A 16,522-nucleotide genomic window follows, 5' to 3' on the forward strand; every position below is an offset into this window, starting at 1 on the left:
ACATTTATTCTATACGTTTGACAGTTTTGCTTTTTATATTTTGGTCTGTGGTTCATTTGGAGTTAATTTTTATGTCATGTGGAAAATGCTTAAGTTCAGTCTTTTGTGTATGGGAGTCCAATTATTTTAGCATCATCTGCTGGAAATGCTGAACTTTCTCCCCTGGATTGCCTTTGTCAAAAAGTGAGTTGACTGTATTTGTCTGTGTCTATTTCTAGGCTTTTCATTCTGTCCATTGGATTATATTCCATTTGTCAATACCATGCTGTCTTGACTACTGTAGCTTTACAGTAGAACTTGAAATAGGATAGTACTATTCATGCAACTTTGTTCCTCAGTATTATGCTGGATATTCTAGGTCTTTGCCTTTCCACCTAGATTCTAGAATCGATTTTTCTTTTTTTTTTTTTTTTTAATTTTTTTTTTCAACGTTTATTTATTTTTGGGACAGAGAGAGACAGAGCATGAATGGGGGAGGGGCTGAGAGAGAGGGAGACACAGAATCGGAAACAGGCTCCAGGCTCTGAGCCATCAGCCCAGAGCCCAACGCGGGGCTCGAACTCACGGACCGCGAGATCGTGACCTGGCTGAAGTCGGACGCTTAACCGACTGCGCCACCCAGGCGCCCCTAGAATCGATTTTTCAACAGATACAAAATAGCTTGCAGTGGTTTTGACTGGTATTCTCTTAAATCTATTAATCAATGGGGGGGGATTAATATTTTAATGATACTGGGTCTTTCATCATGAACATGGAATCATTTTCAATTTATTTACTTCTTCTTTGTTTTCTCTCATCAGCGTTTTGCATTTTCTGCATATAGGTCCCATACCTACTTGGTTAAACCAAGAATTACAGCTCAAATGTCTCCAGGAGTCATACAGAAATGGATTAGGGATCAGCCTGCTTTCTTTTGTTTCTAGTTTTTCTTTTCCCACTTTTGAAAGACATCTTTGCATTTGAAATATTTCATGTTTTAATAACTATTTTAAAAATGCTATGCATATGTAATAATCAGAAGCAACACTTAGTCTCAGGGATTCAAGACTGGTGGAAACCATGCTGAGCTTGGAGAGCAAGTGTCCCCCAGATATAGGCTGCAGCCATCCACCTGCAGATAAGGGATGTCTAACAAGGCAGGATTGTGTAGTTTTTTTCAAGAAGAACTAAAAATTGTTATTTTTTTTTAAAAAGTGAGATAACCTTAATTTTAAATTTTGGTAATTAGTTAAAACCAGCAAGCACTGTGAGTCTAACACGGGGGGACAAACAATAAATTTGGTGACTATGAATTCCATAGGCCACCGGTTTGTATCTCTTAATCCTTATTAAATAGGGAAACAGAGGCCCAGATAGAGTGGGCTAATCAGTTTGCTCAGGGTTTCACAGATAAATAAAAATCACACATATTTCTGATTTCCAGATCACAAGTTTTTTTTCCCATTATCCTAGGCTTTTGCCCAGTTAAGTGTGCTGATTATCTTGTGTGTGGTGGGAAAGAGTTTGAGTTTTAAAATTACCAAGAAAATTATAATTTTAATAACTAGTATATTAGCCATTTATTGCTTTATAACGTATTACCACAAATTAACACCTTCAGACAATCTACATTATCTCACTTTCCGTGGGTCAGGGATCTGGGGACAGATGAGCTGCGAGGGTCTCCTACTGGGCTCAGTCAAAGGGTCAGTCAGGTCTGGGGTCTCATCTGATCCCTGACTGGGGAGGGCTCTGTTTCACAGGTCGTGTAGCAGTTGGCAGGATTCAGTTCCTTGTGAGCTCTTGGATTGAGGGCCTTACTCCTTGGCTGAAGGCTGCCGTTAGTTCTTTGCCATGTAGACCACTCCCTAGGGCAGCTAAATCAATCAAAGCCAGGAATGGAGAAACTCAATGGAGAAAACTCTTCTAGCAAGGAGGAAATTACAATCTTAGGTAACATAATCGAGGAAGTGACTTTTTATCAACTTGGTCTTATCCTTTTGCTTAGTTAACAAATCATGGGCCCTGCCAATGTTGGGGGAAACAGAGGTGAGCATTACACAAGGATATGAATATTGGGATGTGGGGAATGATTGGGGTCATTTTAGAGTCTCTCCACTACAACTAGTTTCAGAAGTGATTATATCACTTCTCTAGACATGCACAGCTTTCCTGTCTTACCCATAATACCCTAGAGAGTAATGACCCAAGTGCATATGATCAAAGAAATGCAAGTACGGACAAAGAGGGAGGAACCACGGTCTGTAATTAGACTTGCACATTCATGTAGAGCAGAGACTCTTAGGAAGAAGGGTTTGAATAAAAGAGAATCACTTAATAACAGTCCAGGGCATCCAAAAATGTGCCTCCTTAATGCCCCCATAGGAACAGAGGACAGGAATAGAGAATCAATGCACATGAAGCAGATGTTCACCATCTGGGGTTTTGTCATTAGGTGGCCGGTCCCTGTCAAGGCGTGGGACATTTCTGGCGACCCTTCAGTTTCTGGGAGGGACAAGAACACAAGTAAGGAGCCAATACTGGGTAGGATAACACCATAAAAACATGGATCTAAGAAATAACAACTGTATACAAACTATTAGAACTGAGGCAAGAATTTTCGGAGGGTTCTTGGAAAAGGAAACCGATCTTGGGCCTAAAGTTCAAGGTCAAGTTTATGACCAGGTTCCGATGAATTCCAGAGCAATTAAGGGTTTGTTTGTTTTTTTTGGTTTTTGTACTATAGTTAATCTTAAGCAGTCATGATTTGATTCTTCATCTTTACATTTGTGTACATTTAAAAAAAATTTTAAGTTAGTTCTTAACACCTCAAATTTCTCTTGCTCTTAGATAGGAAGGAATCTAGGGACTGGGGTGGAATGAAGCCTTCAGCTTTGCAGAGAGGGGGCACTAACAACAGAAGACATTGCAGGATCTGTCGTCAGGTGACTCCTCCAAGGCCGTAGGGAGCCTGACAACAAAAGCAGCCTTCCTTCTGGTTTGCTTTTTTCTCCCTTTGACACATCATCTCCAGGGCCCCACGAAATACATTTCTCTCCAGCTCCCAATGGCATTTCTATTTTAAGCCTCCTTTCAAATAGTGGAATAAAAGGGCTCCTGTGTTAGTATTGGAATTTCAAATATCCTGGGAGAGGTAGAAGAGTTACATAGGAAAGTGATATTCGGTATCTATTTCTTTCTGAAGTCATACCAAGAGATAGCTACTTACCCTTCGATGAAAAGTCATCTGTCCATTCACTCAATGCACCATTGATTGTTGAGTACCTATTGGTGCTGTGAACTGTATTCATGCTGCAATAAAATTGTGAGAGGAAAAAAAAAGGCAGATTCTGCCTTTGAGATTGTTTGGTCTAGTGAAGGGTCAGACCTATCAATTATTCACCCACACAGAGTAAATGTTGGGCTCCAGTGAAGACACAGAAAAGGGGACGCATGATTTCCTATTCATGAGTCCTTACAGAGGAATGGATGTGGTGAGGAGCACCATTTTATGCCAGGTTAAGGAGTTTATTGTTTTTCCTAAAACATTATTGGGATGGGAGGGACATGCTTTGGTTTTATTTATTTTTTTTTTAATTTTTTTTTTCAACGTTTATTTATTTTTGGGACAGAGAGAGACAGAGCATGAACGGGGGAGGGTCAGAGAGAGAGGGAGACACAGAATCGGAAACAGGCTCCAGGCTCCGAGCCATCAGCCCAGAGCCTGACGCGGGGCTCGAACTCACGGACCGCGAGATCGTGACCTGGCTGAAGTCGGACGCTTAACTGACTGCGCCACCCAGGCGCCCCCATGCTTTGGTTTTAAAAGACCACTTTGCCTGGGTGCCTGGGTGACTCAGTTGGTTGAGTGTCCAATTCACAGCTTCAGCTCAGGTTGTGATCTTGTGTTTCTTGAGATCAAGCCCCATGTCGAGCTCTGCCCTGAGCATGGAGCCTGCTTGAGATTCTCCCTCTCCTTCTCTCTCTGCCCCTCCCCTGCCATGCTCTCTCTCTCTCTCTCTCTCAAAATTAATAAACGTTAAAAAAAATACGTAAGAGACCACTTTGCCTACATAGTCAAGTATGCATCGAAGAGGAAGCAAGAGTAGGCTTAAGAGGATCAGTAGGATGGGGATTGCCATAAAAGGAATGTAGTGTGGACTAGAGTGGTGCTACTGGAAATCTAGAAAATAAGTTTTACTGATACTTTGGGAGGTATAAATCAGCAGGCCTCACACAAGCAGTGCTTTCTGGCTTGGACAACTGGATGGATGGTAGCTCCAGTCCCTGAAACACACACGCTAGAAGAGGCCCATGTTTTCGGGGAGGAGAATCTAGGAGCAGATCATGAGTTAAAATTTAGATTTGTGCATTTCAAGAGGTATTGGAAATATCCAAGGAGAATGTCAGGTGGGCAGTTGCTAGGTAGTTCTAGAACTCAGGGTAAAGGTATGAACTATTAGTAATTCTGATCATACTTGGATAATACCACCCAGAAAAGGACATAGAATGAGAAGTCAAGGGAAATTACAAAGTGAAATAAATGGAACAGAGGCCATTTAAAAAGTCTTCTGGGTCGTAAGGGCTTTGGCAAAAACACAATTGATCTCATTTGATTTTTTTTTTTTTTTTGCCGTTTTTTTGTGGTGACTTAGAGCCTTATCTCTGGGGATAATCCAGGAAGTATATAATCTGAATAAAATAATCTCAAAGGACTGTTTATGTAAAGAGCATTTTTCATTTTACAAAGCTAATTAAAAGGTATAAATTTAAAGAAGCTTGTGGGTGGAGAAAACAGGAAATGTCTATATTGTGTTTTATTTTTCAGATCGAATTAAAATAATTTCTGTAAAGGTGAATAACCCAGTTCTGCCCATGGGAGTGAGGTCATATTACTTCACAATGCATATGTCTGTACGTGGCAAGGCCATTTCTCTCCGATCTCTCAGTTCAAAGAAATTAATTTCCCCTATTGGATAAGTTTTTCTACCTGGAAACTTGAAAGGCAGAGATGAATCAGGTAGCCAAAGTCTCAACTGTTGTAATGTTTTGACTTCAAATTCAGACAGCAATGTACTTACTAAGGATGGAGAAGGAATCAGGATTCAGAGAGCAGACAGGAACCGTATAAACCCATGGAAGACAGCTCTCCTTGGGGCATAGGTTTTAATTTTATTATTTTTAATTTTTTATTGAAGTGTAGTTGACATACAATGTTAACATCAACTTCAGGTGTACAACATAGTGATTCAACAAGTATGTATGTTATGCTGTGCCCAGTAATCGTTGACTATATTCTCTGTGCTGTACCTTTGATCCCGTGACTTACTCATTTCATAACTGGAAGCCTTTATCTCTCCCTTTTCACATGTTTTGTCCATTCCTACAATCCTCCCCTTGGTAACCACCACCAGTTTGTTCTCTGTATTTATGGGTCTGTTTCTACTTTGTTTGTTTGTTTTGTTTTTTAGATTTCACATGCAAGTGAAATCATATGGTATTTGTCTTTCTCTGTCTGATTTATTTCACTTAGCATAATACTTTCTAGGTCCATCCATGGTGTGGCACATGGCAAGATCTCATTCTTTTTTATGGCTGAGTAATATTCCATTATATATATGTGTATATATATACACATATATATACATATATATACACACATATGTATACACATATATATACGTATACATATTACATATATATATATATATATATATATATACACACACACACACACACCACATATTTGTATCTTCTTTATCCATTCATCTATTGATGGACACTTGAGCTGCTTCCATATCTTTATTCTTTTTTTCTTAAATATTTTTAATGTTTATTTATGTTTGAGACAGAGAGAGACACAGCATGAATGGGGTGGGGGATGGTCAGAGAGAGTGGGAGACACAGACTCTGAAGCAGGCTCCAGACTCCGAGCTGTTAGCACAGAGCCCGATGTGGGGCTCAGACTCACACACTGTGAGATTATGACCTGAGCTGAAGTCGATTGCTCAACCTACTGAGCCACCCAGGCGCCCCATGCTTCCATATCTTTATTCTTGTAAATAATGCTGTAATAAACATCAGATGTAGATATCTTTTTGAACTAATGTTGTTTTCTTTGGGTAAATAGTAGTGGAATTATTGGATTGTATGATATTCCTGTTTTTAATTTTTTGAGGAACCTCTTGAAGAATTTTTTAAAACTTGAAAAAAGTTTTGCTTTCTCTCCTTTAAAGATCTCTTAATAGGACTATTTTATTACCCTATTTGGGAGATTTTCAAAATCTAATCAATCTGAGGTTCTTAATGTCCAGTCCAGTTCTTTCTGGCTACACACTGAGACCATTCTTATTCAGAATGACCAGCAGCTTCCTAGAATCGTTCATAAAATAATTATTCGTGTAAGTGTATATTAATGAAGTCAGACCTTAACCTCATCATCCAAGTTAAAATCATCAATTACAGGAGCAGTGTAAAATTACACACTTAATGTGGGGAAGAAAACAATAAAAGTGGACAACCAATTAGTGACAATCACAGCCAACCAAAAAGTCCCTTTTACAAAGTTTTAACAAATGTTTTTTATTCTTCTGGTTTCTCTGTTAGCTATTTATATTAGAAATAGGTGTGCAGGAGCATGGGTCTGTATGTGAAAAGTTAAATCAATGCAGACTCTTTTTTTTGTTGTCCTGGACTGTATTGGTGGAATTCATTTCCTTACTTAACAAATGCTTATCCTGTCCCTCGTCTGTGCCAGGCACTATTAAATGTGCTAAGGATATAGTTGAGAATATAAAATGAACAACTGACTGGAGGTATCCCAATTCCAAACTTCAAGTCACATTACAAAGCTAAAGTAATTAAAACAGTATGGTACTGGCACAAAAATAGACACATAGAGCAATGAAACAGAACAGAAAGTCCAGAAACCAGCCTACAATTATACGGTCAATTGCTCTTTAACAAAGGAGGCAAGAATATGCAATGGCAGAAAGACAGTCTCTCCAACAAATGGTGCTGGGAAAACTGGTTGGCAACATCAAAAGAATGAAATTGGATCACTTTTTTACTCCATACAAAAAATAAACTCAAAATGGATTAAGGACCTAAATGTGAGGCCTGAAAGCATAAAAATCCTAGAAGAGAGCATGAGTAGTATTTTCTCTGTCATTGGCTGTAGCAACATCCTTCTTGATATATCTCTTGAGGAAAGGGCAACAAAAGCAAGAATAAACTATTAGGAAGTCATCAAAATAAAAAGCTACACAGCGAGGGAAAAAACCAACAACACTAAAAGACTATGGAATGGGAGAAAATATTTGAATGACTTATCCAATAAAGGGTTAGTACCCAAAATGTATAGAGAACGTAAACAACTCAACACCAAAACCCCCCAAATAATCCAGTTAAAAACTGGGCAGAAGATATAAACAGACATTTCTCCAAAGAAGACATACAGATATCCAACAGACACATAAAAAGATTCCCAACGTTACTTATTAGGGAAATTCAAATCAACACTATAATGAGAGATCACTTCACATCTATCAGAATGGCTAAAATAATTTTAAAAAAAGGTCCAGAAAGCATAAGTGTTGACAAGGATGTGGAGGAAAAGGGACCCTCGTGCACTGTTAGTGGGAATACAAACTGGTGCAGCCACTGTGGAAGATAGTATGGAGGCTCCTCAAAAAGTTAAAAACAGAACTACCCTACAGTGCAGTTAATCACACTACTGGGTATTTACTCAAAGAATACAAAAACACTAATTTGAAAGGATACATACACCTCTATGTTGATGGCAGCATTATTTGCAATAGCCAAATTATGGAAGCAGCCCAAGTGTCCATTAACAGGTGAATGGACAAAGATTTGGGAAATGTATCTATGTATATCAAAATAGTTCTGTCTTTCGATCTCTATTATACACATACATACACGCAATGGAATATTATTCAGCTATAAAAAGAGTGAAACCTTGCCATTTGTAATGACATGGATAGGTCTAGAGGTATAATGCTAAATGAAATCGGCCAAAGAAAGACAAATACTGTATGATTTCACTCTTATGTGGAATTTAAGAAACAAAACAAATGAACCAAGGAAAAAAAAAAGAGAAAAACCCAGAAACGGACTCCTAACTCTGAAGAACAAACTGATAGTTACCAGTGGGGAGGTGGGTGGGGCATGGTTGAAATCGGTGATGGGGAGTAAGGAGTGCACTTGTGATGAGCACCGAGTGTTGCATGGAAGTATAGAATCACTAAATGCTACACCTGAAAACTAATATTACACTGTATGTTAACTAACTGGAATTTAAATAAAACTTGAAAAAAAAAAACTTCTCCAAAAACTACAAATGCAGGGGAAAAGAAAGAAACGTGCCTCTCCTTATGGACCATGAATAAAGTGGAATGACTGTCAGCATGATTCTGGAATCTAGGTAGGAAGAGGAAACCAAAACACAGGTCACTAACTGATAATCTACAGCAACCAAAAGATTTTGCAAAGTAATTGAAACAATGAGATAACACTGCATCCCTATAAACATGGCAAGAATCCACAGTACTGACAACAGCAAATGCTAGTGAGGATGTGGAGGAACAGGAACTCCTGTCTATTGCTGGTGGGAATGCAAAATGGTGCAGCCACTTTGGAAGACAATTTGGCAGGTTCTTCCAAACTGAAACATCCATGTGCCATAAGATCTGGTAATTTCATTTCTTGGTGCTTCCCCCAAAGAATTAAAGCTTTAGTTCACATAAAATCCTGTATATAAATGTTTATATCAGCGTCATCCATATTGCCAAAACTTAGGAGCAATCACGATATCCTTTCATAGGTGAATGAATAAATGAACAGTGGGTACATCCAGACAATGGAATATCAGTGATAAAAAGAAGTATGCTATTAAGCCAGGCAGGAACATGGAAGAACATTAGATGCATGTTGTTAAGTAAAAGAAGCCAATCTGAAAAGGCTTCATACTGTATGATTCCAACTATATGACATTCTGGAAAAGGCAAAATTAAGAAGACAGTAAAAAAGATCGTTGTCTGCCAGGGGGTTATACATTTCGTTATACACTTGTCAAACCCATAGCATATACACCAGGAGTGAACCCTAAGGTAGACTATGGACTTGGGGGTGATAATGACGTGTCAGTGTAGACTTATTACTGGTAACAAATCTGCCACTCTGATGTGGTGTGTTAATAGTGTGGGAGGCTGTGTGGGTAGGGAAATGAGATATATGGGAAATCTGTGTACCTTCTATACCTCAATTTTGCCATGGACTTAAAGGTGCTTCTGAAAAATAAGTGTATATAAAGGAAAAACTGTGTCTTGGAGAGACTGGACATAGCTTGTTAATTGGTTAGAATGTTGTGGGTGAGAGAGAGGGAGAGAGATGACATTGCCTGAATTTCCATCTCGAATGATGCAATAACTGGGGTGCCATTCACCCACCGCAGTGGGACTAACAGGAAGAGGGGAGAGAAAGAGGGTGATGAGGTGAGAGAGAAATGGAAGAGGGAATTAGATTGCTAGTTTCAGGTAAGACCCTTTCAGAAAAGAAATTTGCAAGGCAACCCAGGATTAACAGCTGAATGAGTGGCTGGGATTCTGGGAGATGGGGGGGGGGTGTTTGCTAAATTATGTCATAAAGTATTTTCTCCATCACGGTGTTAGTTGGTGGAATATATATATAGTGTAAAAATAGATTGATATCTTCCTGCATTCCTATCAATGAATGGAATCTCTGTTGTAGCATGGTGTGGAGAATTCCTAATTCTCCTCCATTCTGGGAATCTCTCTGCTCTAGATCGATTTAGTAATACGTCAGGGTTTCATTAAATTTGCTAAACCGATTATTCCATATGGTTAGGTTTATGAAATATAATGCTTCCAAGCAGCAAAATGTGAACAGTAATTTAGATGTTCCGGGAAACTTCAAACTTCTCTAATTGAGGCAAATAATCTTTCTTGGTTAACTTGCCTTGTAAACATCCTATCAAAAGCAGGCATTTGTCACCTGCAATGTGGTTTTGTAATTCTCCAGACTGTGGCTAGTATTGTGGAAATTATAAATACAACAAATTAATGTTCTCTGCTTCGAATCAGCTGTTGGGGACCTTGCATGAGGCATCAGAATAGATGAGGTTGATGACAGACCCCTTATGAAAATCCTACACATTCACTTGGATAACTTGCATGACCCTTGATAGAAGATGACACCAGTGCCAGTGTTGCTATGGAAATGTCGAATTCTCCGGCAGATGCTGATATCTAGACTTCCCAAGTTTTGCCACCTTGTCTGAATCATGGTAGGCTTTGTGTCACTTGAGAAATGACCATTCTGGGTGATCTAGGAAATACCGGCACATTGCAGGAAAGAAGTTGTAATTAAAAGGGAAAAGGAGACAGTAGTAGATGGCCTTTGGGGTATCATCCAATGAAATAGCCTACCTACTCTTTTGGTGTTTGATCCCAGACTGATGAGGAATGGGTCACCCAACTTTGTACTAATATAAGAATAGCTGCTTGGTCCAGTGGTAGAAAAATATGTGTTTGCTAGAATCTTTTTCTTGGTATTCTGGAATTGGGTTATAAAGACACCTGGCATGTGTTGGCATGAGATTCTGCCATGTGTGTGAAGAAGTGGAGAAGGCAGAGCTGTAGAGGTGGAATGAAAAGAAGCAGAAGGTAGAGAACAGAAGACATGACATAGATAAGGGAGGGTCTAATTGGTTCCAGCTCTTTCCGGGTGAAGTGGCCATGAAATGCTCACTCAGGAGCCATGGTGGGGAATCCAGCCCTTGTGTTCTCCACCTTCCCTGCCAGTTACAAAGACCAAGAGTGGGAGACAAGTGGATCCTTATGGGGAAACCAGAGGGTCATTGCCAGAGGTAATGAATACCGGGCAAAGAAAACAATGGATGTTGTTAGCAGTCAGACAGGCAAAGGGAGAATTTTGCAACATTTGGAAGTTTTTTTTTTCTTTTTTTAAATAAGTTTTTATTTTAATATATATATTTTTAAAGTTTATTTATTTATGAGAGAGAATTTGACAGAGCGTGAGCAGAGAAGGGGCAGAGAGAGAGGGAGACACAGAATCTGAAGCAGGCTTCAGGCTCTGAGCTGTCAGCACAGAGGCCGACGCGGGGCTCGAACTCTGGAATTGTGAGATCATGACCTGAGCCAAAGTTGGATGCTTAACCAACCGAGCCACCCAGGCGCCCCCTCAAGTTTTTATTTAAATTCTAGTTAGTTAACATATAGTGTAATATTAGTTTCAGGAGTAGAATGGAAGTTTTTTTTTTGAGTATCTAATGAAAGTGACCCCCAAAATTACATGAGAGTCACTGTAGAATTTAGATTTCTTTAGAATTTTTGGTATGTAGAGGATAAAGTAAATTGTTATTTCAAAAAAAAAATCTTCGTTAGAATTGAATTTGTGATTATTTGACCAGGATCAGCTTCATACAGTGTGTGAAGAAAGGGTTGTCAGAAGACAGTTTCTATTTATTCCCTTAACCACAGGCTTTAGGAGGTGGTTTGGCAATATCCATTACTTCCTGAAAATGTGGCTGATGATTACAAATGCATTTTTCAGGCCCATTTTGAAACTGAAAACAATATTTAGTAATTCAGACCTACAGGTGACATCTCCCATGTTGCTTGAATTAGACAAATTTCTACTTGGACTCCATCCACCTTTTTTTCCCTCTGGCCAGTTGTAGGAGACTTTGGTTTGGAACAGTTATCAATTTACTTACACTGTTGAAAGAATTATTCTTGGATTATAGGGATGAGGACAAGTCCTCATCTTCTGCTTCCCTGGACAGTTTCTTACCCGTTCATTCAATTCGTCATAAAATTACCATCTGCTTCCACGAAGAGAAGTCACGCAGGGAAAGGGGCAGACAGCTCTTTTTGGGTAATGGTCTTCAGTCGCTGCCTCTGCTTGTAAGAAGGATGAGAGGGCTCTGTGACCTTGACAGTGGTAGACAGTCAGCTCTGCAAACAGTGGGAGTAGAGAGCATGAACACATGCCAAGAGGGGAATTTAGTTTCTGGCTTTATTTTTGTAGAAGAAATCAAGCATGCCTAAGTGTTTCAGAAAAGCTGGCTTCGGAGTAGCTGGACAGCTGCATACTAGGATGTAACTGGAGACTTCCCAACCTAGTCACTTGTGTACCTGCATTGGGTGTGACTACTCACAGACCTCAGGAGCTGTTGTCAGCAAGGCTCAAGGAGGACAGCCTCTATCACACCCATTCTCCTACCTAACCCTCCCAACTGCTCTAGCAACTCTCTGAATGCGTTGGCCTTCCTTTTTCTAGAAAACACAATGGATGTCACAGCGTAGTCCCTCACACTTGGGATTAGCTAACAGCAGTGCCCAGGGGCTCTTCTGTCATGGCACCATGCTCTTGGGTGACCGTACTCTGCCTATGAAGTGACTGGAGAACGGTGAAGTATGTAAGCCCACGGGACACCCAGGTGTCCAGAAAAGAGACATGCCAAGGAGCCTGGAGGAAATGTCTCTACCTGTCCTGAAAGGTGGAGAGAAAGGTGAGGGAGGTCATTGAGAAGAGGAGGGGAAGCTTTCCTGGTAGGAAGAACCTCACAAACCAATACAGAACTGGGAGTAGCAATGTCATTACCATTCACTGAGCCCTCATACCGTAGGCCCTGTGCCACTATATGACATGCATTATCTCATTTAATTGCCACAGAGAAGTACTGTTCACGTTCTTACGTTAGTGCTGAGGAAAGAAGCTCAGGGAGGCGAATTGGCTTGCCCAAAGTCACACAAAGCTAGTAAGTGGCAAAGGCTGGATTGCCTGAGGCAGATATATTCACAAAGATGGGGAGAGGCTGGCCTTGCTGTAGCCAAAGGGTTGTGTCCTACAGAGTTGTTCTGTGCTCGTAGCCTTTAGCTAGAACAACCGTATAACTCGGAAGCTAGAGAGCTGTGAAAGGAAGGGTTTACTCCATGGAATTCTCCAGCCTGCTGAAAGGGCGCATCTTTGACTCTCATGATTTCTGGGGGGTCCCAGTGCTATGGTGAGCTATCTGGAAATCGTTCTTCACCACCTACCCCAAACAATCACAGCACATCAACACATCAGTGCACACACACACACACACACACACACACACACACACACTCAACTGGAAATATTGATAAGTGACAGAAAGTCATCCCTCCATACCTGCTGGATAATCTTGGTCTGCTGAGCAAAATCAAAACCACATTTTCCCAGGTCATGGATCATGGTATCCCTCATGCTCAGGAAGGTCTGGAGGAGGTGTCATGTCCAGATACAAGATGGAAGTGAGGGTGATGCAGGAGTTGAGGCCTTGGAGTCTACCAGAACTGAACTCTGATCCCATTTTTTCACATGTAAGGTGAGGGTAACAGTGGTGACCTTTTAGGTGGTTATGATGAGTACCATCCAAGAAGACCCCCAAAGGTGTTGATGCCTTAACATGGAGACATTGAGTGCTCTGTAAATACAATTAAAAAGCATAACTGGCAGGAGAATCCATTTATTCTTTTTTATTTTATTTTATTTATTTATATATGAAATTTATTGTCAAATTGGTTTCCATACAACACCCAGTGCTCATCCCAAAAGGTGCCCTCCTCAATACCCATCACCCACCCTCTCCTCCCTCCCTCCCCCCATCAACCCTCAGTTTGCTCTCAGTTCTCAACAGTCTCTTATGCTTTGGCTCTCTCCCACTCTAACCTCTTTTTTTTTTTTTCCTTCCCCTCCCTCATGGGTTCCTGTTAAGTTTCTCAGGATCCACATAAGAGTGAAACCATATGGTATCTGTCTTTCTCTGTATGGCTTATTTCGCTTAGCATCACACTCTCCAGTTCCATCCACGTTGCTACAAAAGGCCATATTTCATTTTTTCTCATTGCCATGTAGTATTCCATAGTGTATATAAACCACAATTTCTTTATCCATTCATCAGTTGATGGACATTTAGGCTCTTTCCATAATTTGGCTATTGTTGAGAGTGCTGCTATGAACATTGGGGTACAAGTGCCCCTATGCATCAGTACTCCTGTGTCCCTTGGATAAATTCCTAGCAGTGCTATTGCTGGGTCATAGGGTAGGTCTATTTTTAATTTTCTGAGGAACCTCCACACTGCTTTCCAGAGCGGCTGCACCAATTTGCATTCCCACCAACAGTGCAAGAGGGTTCCCGTTTCTCCACATCCTCTCCAGCATCTATAGTCTCCTGATTTGTTCATTTTGGCCACTCTGACTGGCGTGAGGTGATATTTGAGTGTGGTTTTGATTTGTATTTCCCTGATAAGGAGCGACGCTGAACATCTTTTCATGTGCCTGTTGGCCATCCGGATGTCTTCTTTAGAGAAGTGTCTATTCATGTTTTCTGCCCATTTCTTCACTGGGTTATTTGCTTTTTGGGTGTGGAATTTGGTGAGCTCTTTATAGATTTTGGATACTAGCCCTTTGTCCGATATGTCATTTGCAAAGATCTTTTCCCATTCCGTTGGTTGCCTTTTAGTTTTGTTGGTTGTTTCCTTTGCTGTGCAGAAGCTTTTTATCTTCATAAGGTCCCAGTGATTCACTTTTGCTTTTAATTCCCTTGCCTTTGGGGATGTGTCGAGTAAGAGATTGCTATGGCTGAGGTCAGAGAGGTCTTTTCCTGCTTTCTCCTCTAGGGTTTTGATGGTTTCCTGTCTCACATTCAGGTCCTTTATCCATTTTGAGTTTATTTTTGTGAATGGTGTGAGAAAGTGGTCTAGTTTCAACCTTCTGCATGTTGCTGTCCAGTTCTCCCAGCACCATTTGTTAAAGAGACTGTCTTTTTTCCATTGGATGTTCTTTCCTGCTTTGTCAAAGATGAGTTGGCCATATGTTTGTGGGTCTAGTTCTGGGGTTTCTATTCTATTCCATTGGTCTATGTGTCTGTTTTTGTGCCAATACCATGCTGTCTTGATGATGACAGCTTTGTAGTAGAGGCTAAAGTCTGGGATTGTGATGCCTCCTGCTTTGGTCTTCTTCTTCAAAATTACTTTGGCTATTCGGGGCCTTTTGTGGTTCCATATGAATTTTAGGATTGCTTGTTCTAGTTTCGAGAAGAATGCTGGTGCAATTTTGATTGGGATTGCATTGAATGTGTAGATAGCTTTGGGTAGTATTGACATTTTGACAATATTTATTCTTCCAATCCATGAGCAGGGAATGTCTTTCCATTTCTTTAAATCTTCTTCAATTACCTTCATAAGCTTTCTATAGTTTTCAGCATACAGATCCTTTACATCTTTGGTTAGATTTATTCCTAGGTATTTTGTGCTTCTTGGTGCAATTGTGAATGGGATCAGTTTCCTTATTTGTCTTTCTGTTGCTTCATTGTTAGTGTATAAGAATGCAACTGATTTCTGTACATTGATTTTGTATCCTGCAACTTTGCTGAATTCATGTATCAGTTCTAGCAGACTTTTGGTGGAGTCTGTCGGATTTTCCATGTATAATATCATGTCATCTGCAAAAAGCGAAAGTTTGACTTCATCTTTGCCAATTTGGATGCCTTTGATTTCCTTTTGTTGTCTGATTGCTGATGCTAGAACTTCCAGCACTATGTTAAACAACAGCGGTGAGAGTGGGCATCCCTGTCGTGTTCCTGATCTCAGGGAAAAAGCTCTCAGTTTTTCCCCGTTGAGGATGATGTTAGCTGTGGGCTTTTCATAAATGGCTTTTATGATCTTTAAGTATGTTCCTTCTATCCCGATCCATTTATTCTTAAATTGGTTACAGTAGTTGTCCAGATTTAGCCAAAGCTATCCAGTAGGTTGGTTCAGGAGCTAGGCCAAGAGCTTGGTGTTCTGATTTGCACACCACTGGCTGTTCTTACTACTTGTGTTCCATTATTAAAGAGTACCACGTGAGATACTGTGTTCAGACCATCAGATCGTAATGAAAGTGATAAGTTACATAACATTTATGATAAATTAGGGGAAAATTGTGTATGACAGAATTTTCTGTTAAGCATTCACCTTTGCCTACTTGGTAAAAAAGTTCTATTTTAATTCCAGTTACCCTATAGTGTTATTTTAGTTTCAGGTGTACAGTTAAAGAGATTCAATGATTCCATACATCACCTGGTGCTCATTACAGGTTCACTCCTTAATCCCCATCACCTATTTCCCCCATCCCCCCAAGCACCTCCCCACCCTGGTAACCATCAGTTTGATCTCTAGAGTTAGAGTCCATTTCTTGGTTTCTCTTTCTCTTTCTCTTGTTTTCCCCTTTGCTCATTTGTTAGGATTCTTAAATTCCACATATGAGTGAAATCATAGGATACTTGTCTTTCTCTGACTGGCTTATTTCACTTAGCATTGTACCTCTAGATCCATCCATATCATTGCAAATGGCAAGATTTCATTGTTTTTTTTTTTTATAGCTGAATGACATTCCATAACACACACACACACTGTATCTCCCTTATCCATTCATCAATCAGTGGACACTTGGACGGCTTCCATATCTTGGCTAT

The 16,522-nt window shown here is 40.1% G+C and overlaps 1 protein-coding gene across 2 annotated transcripts in view; it reads left to right on the plus strand.

The window, feature by feature from the left end:
• The window catches only part of KCNN2 (potassium calcium-activated channel subfamily N member 2), a 477,937-nt gene that overhangs the window by 57,760 nt on the left and 403,655 nt on the right, over positions 1-16,522 (plus strand). The gene's annotated exons all lie outside the window — the stretch shown is intronic.

Source organism: Herpailurus yagouaroundi, unplaced genomic scaffold, assembly GCF_014898765.1.
Source record: "Herpailurus yagouaroundi ecotype Mexico unplaced genomic scaffold, PumYag 192, whole genome shotgun sequence".
NCBI classification, from domain to species: Eukaryota; Metazoa; Chordata; class Mammalia; order Carnivora; family Felidae; genus Herpailurus; species Herpailurus yagouaroundi.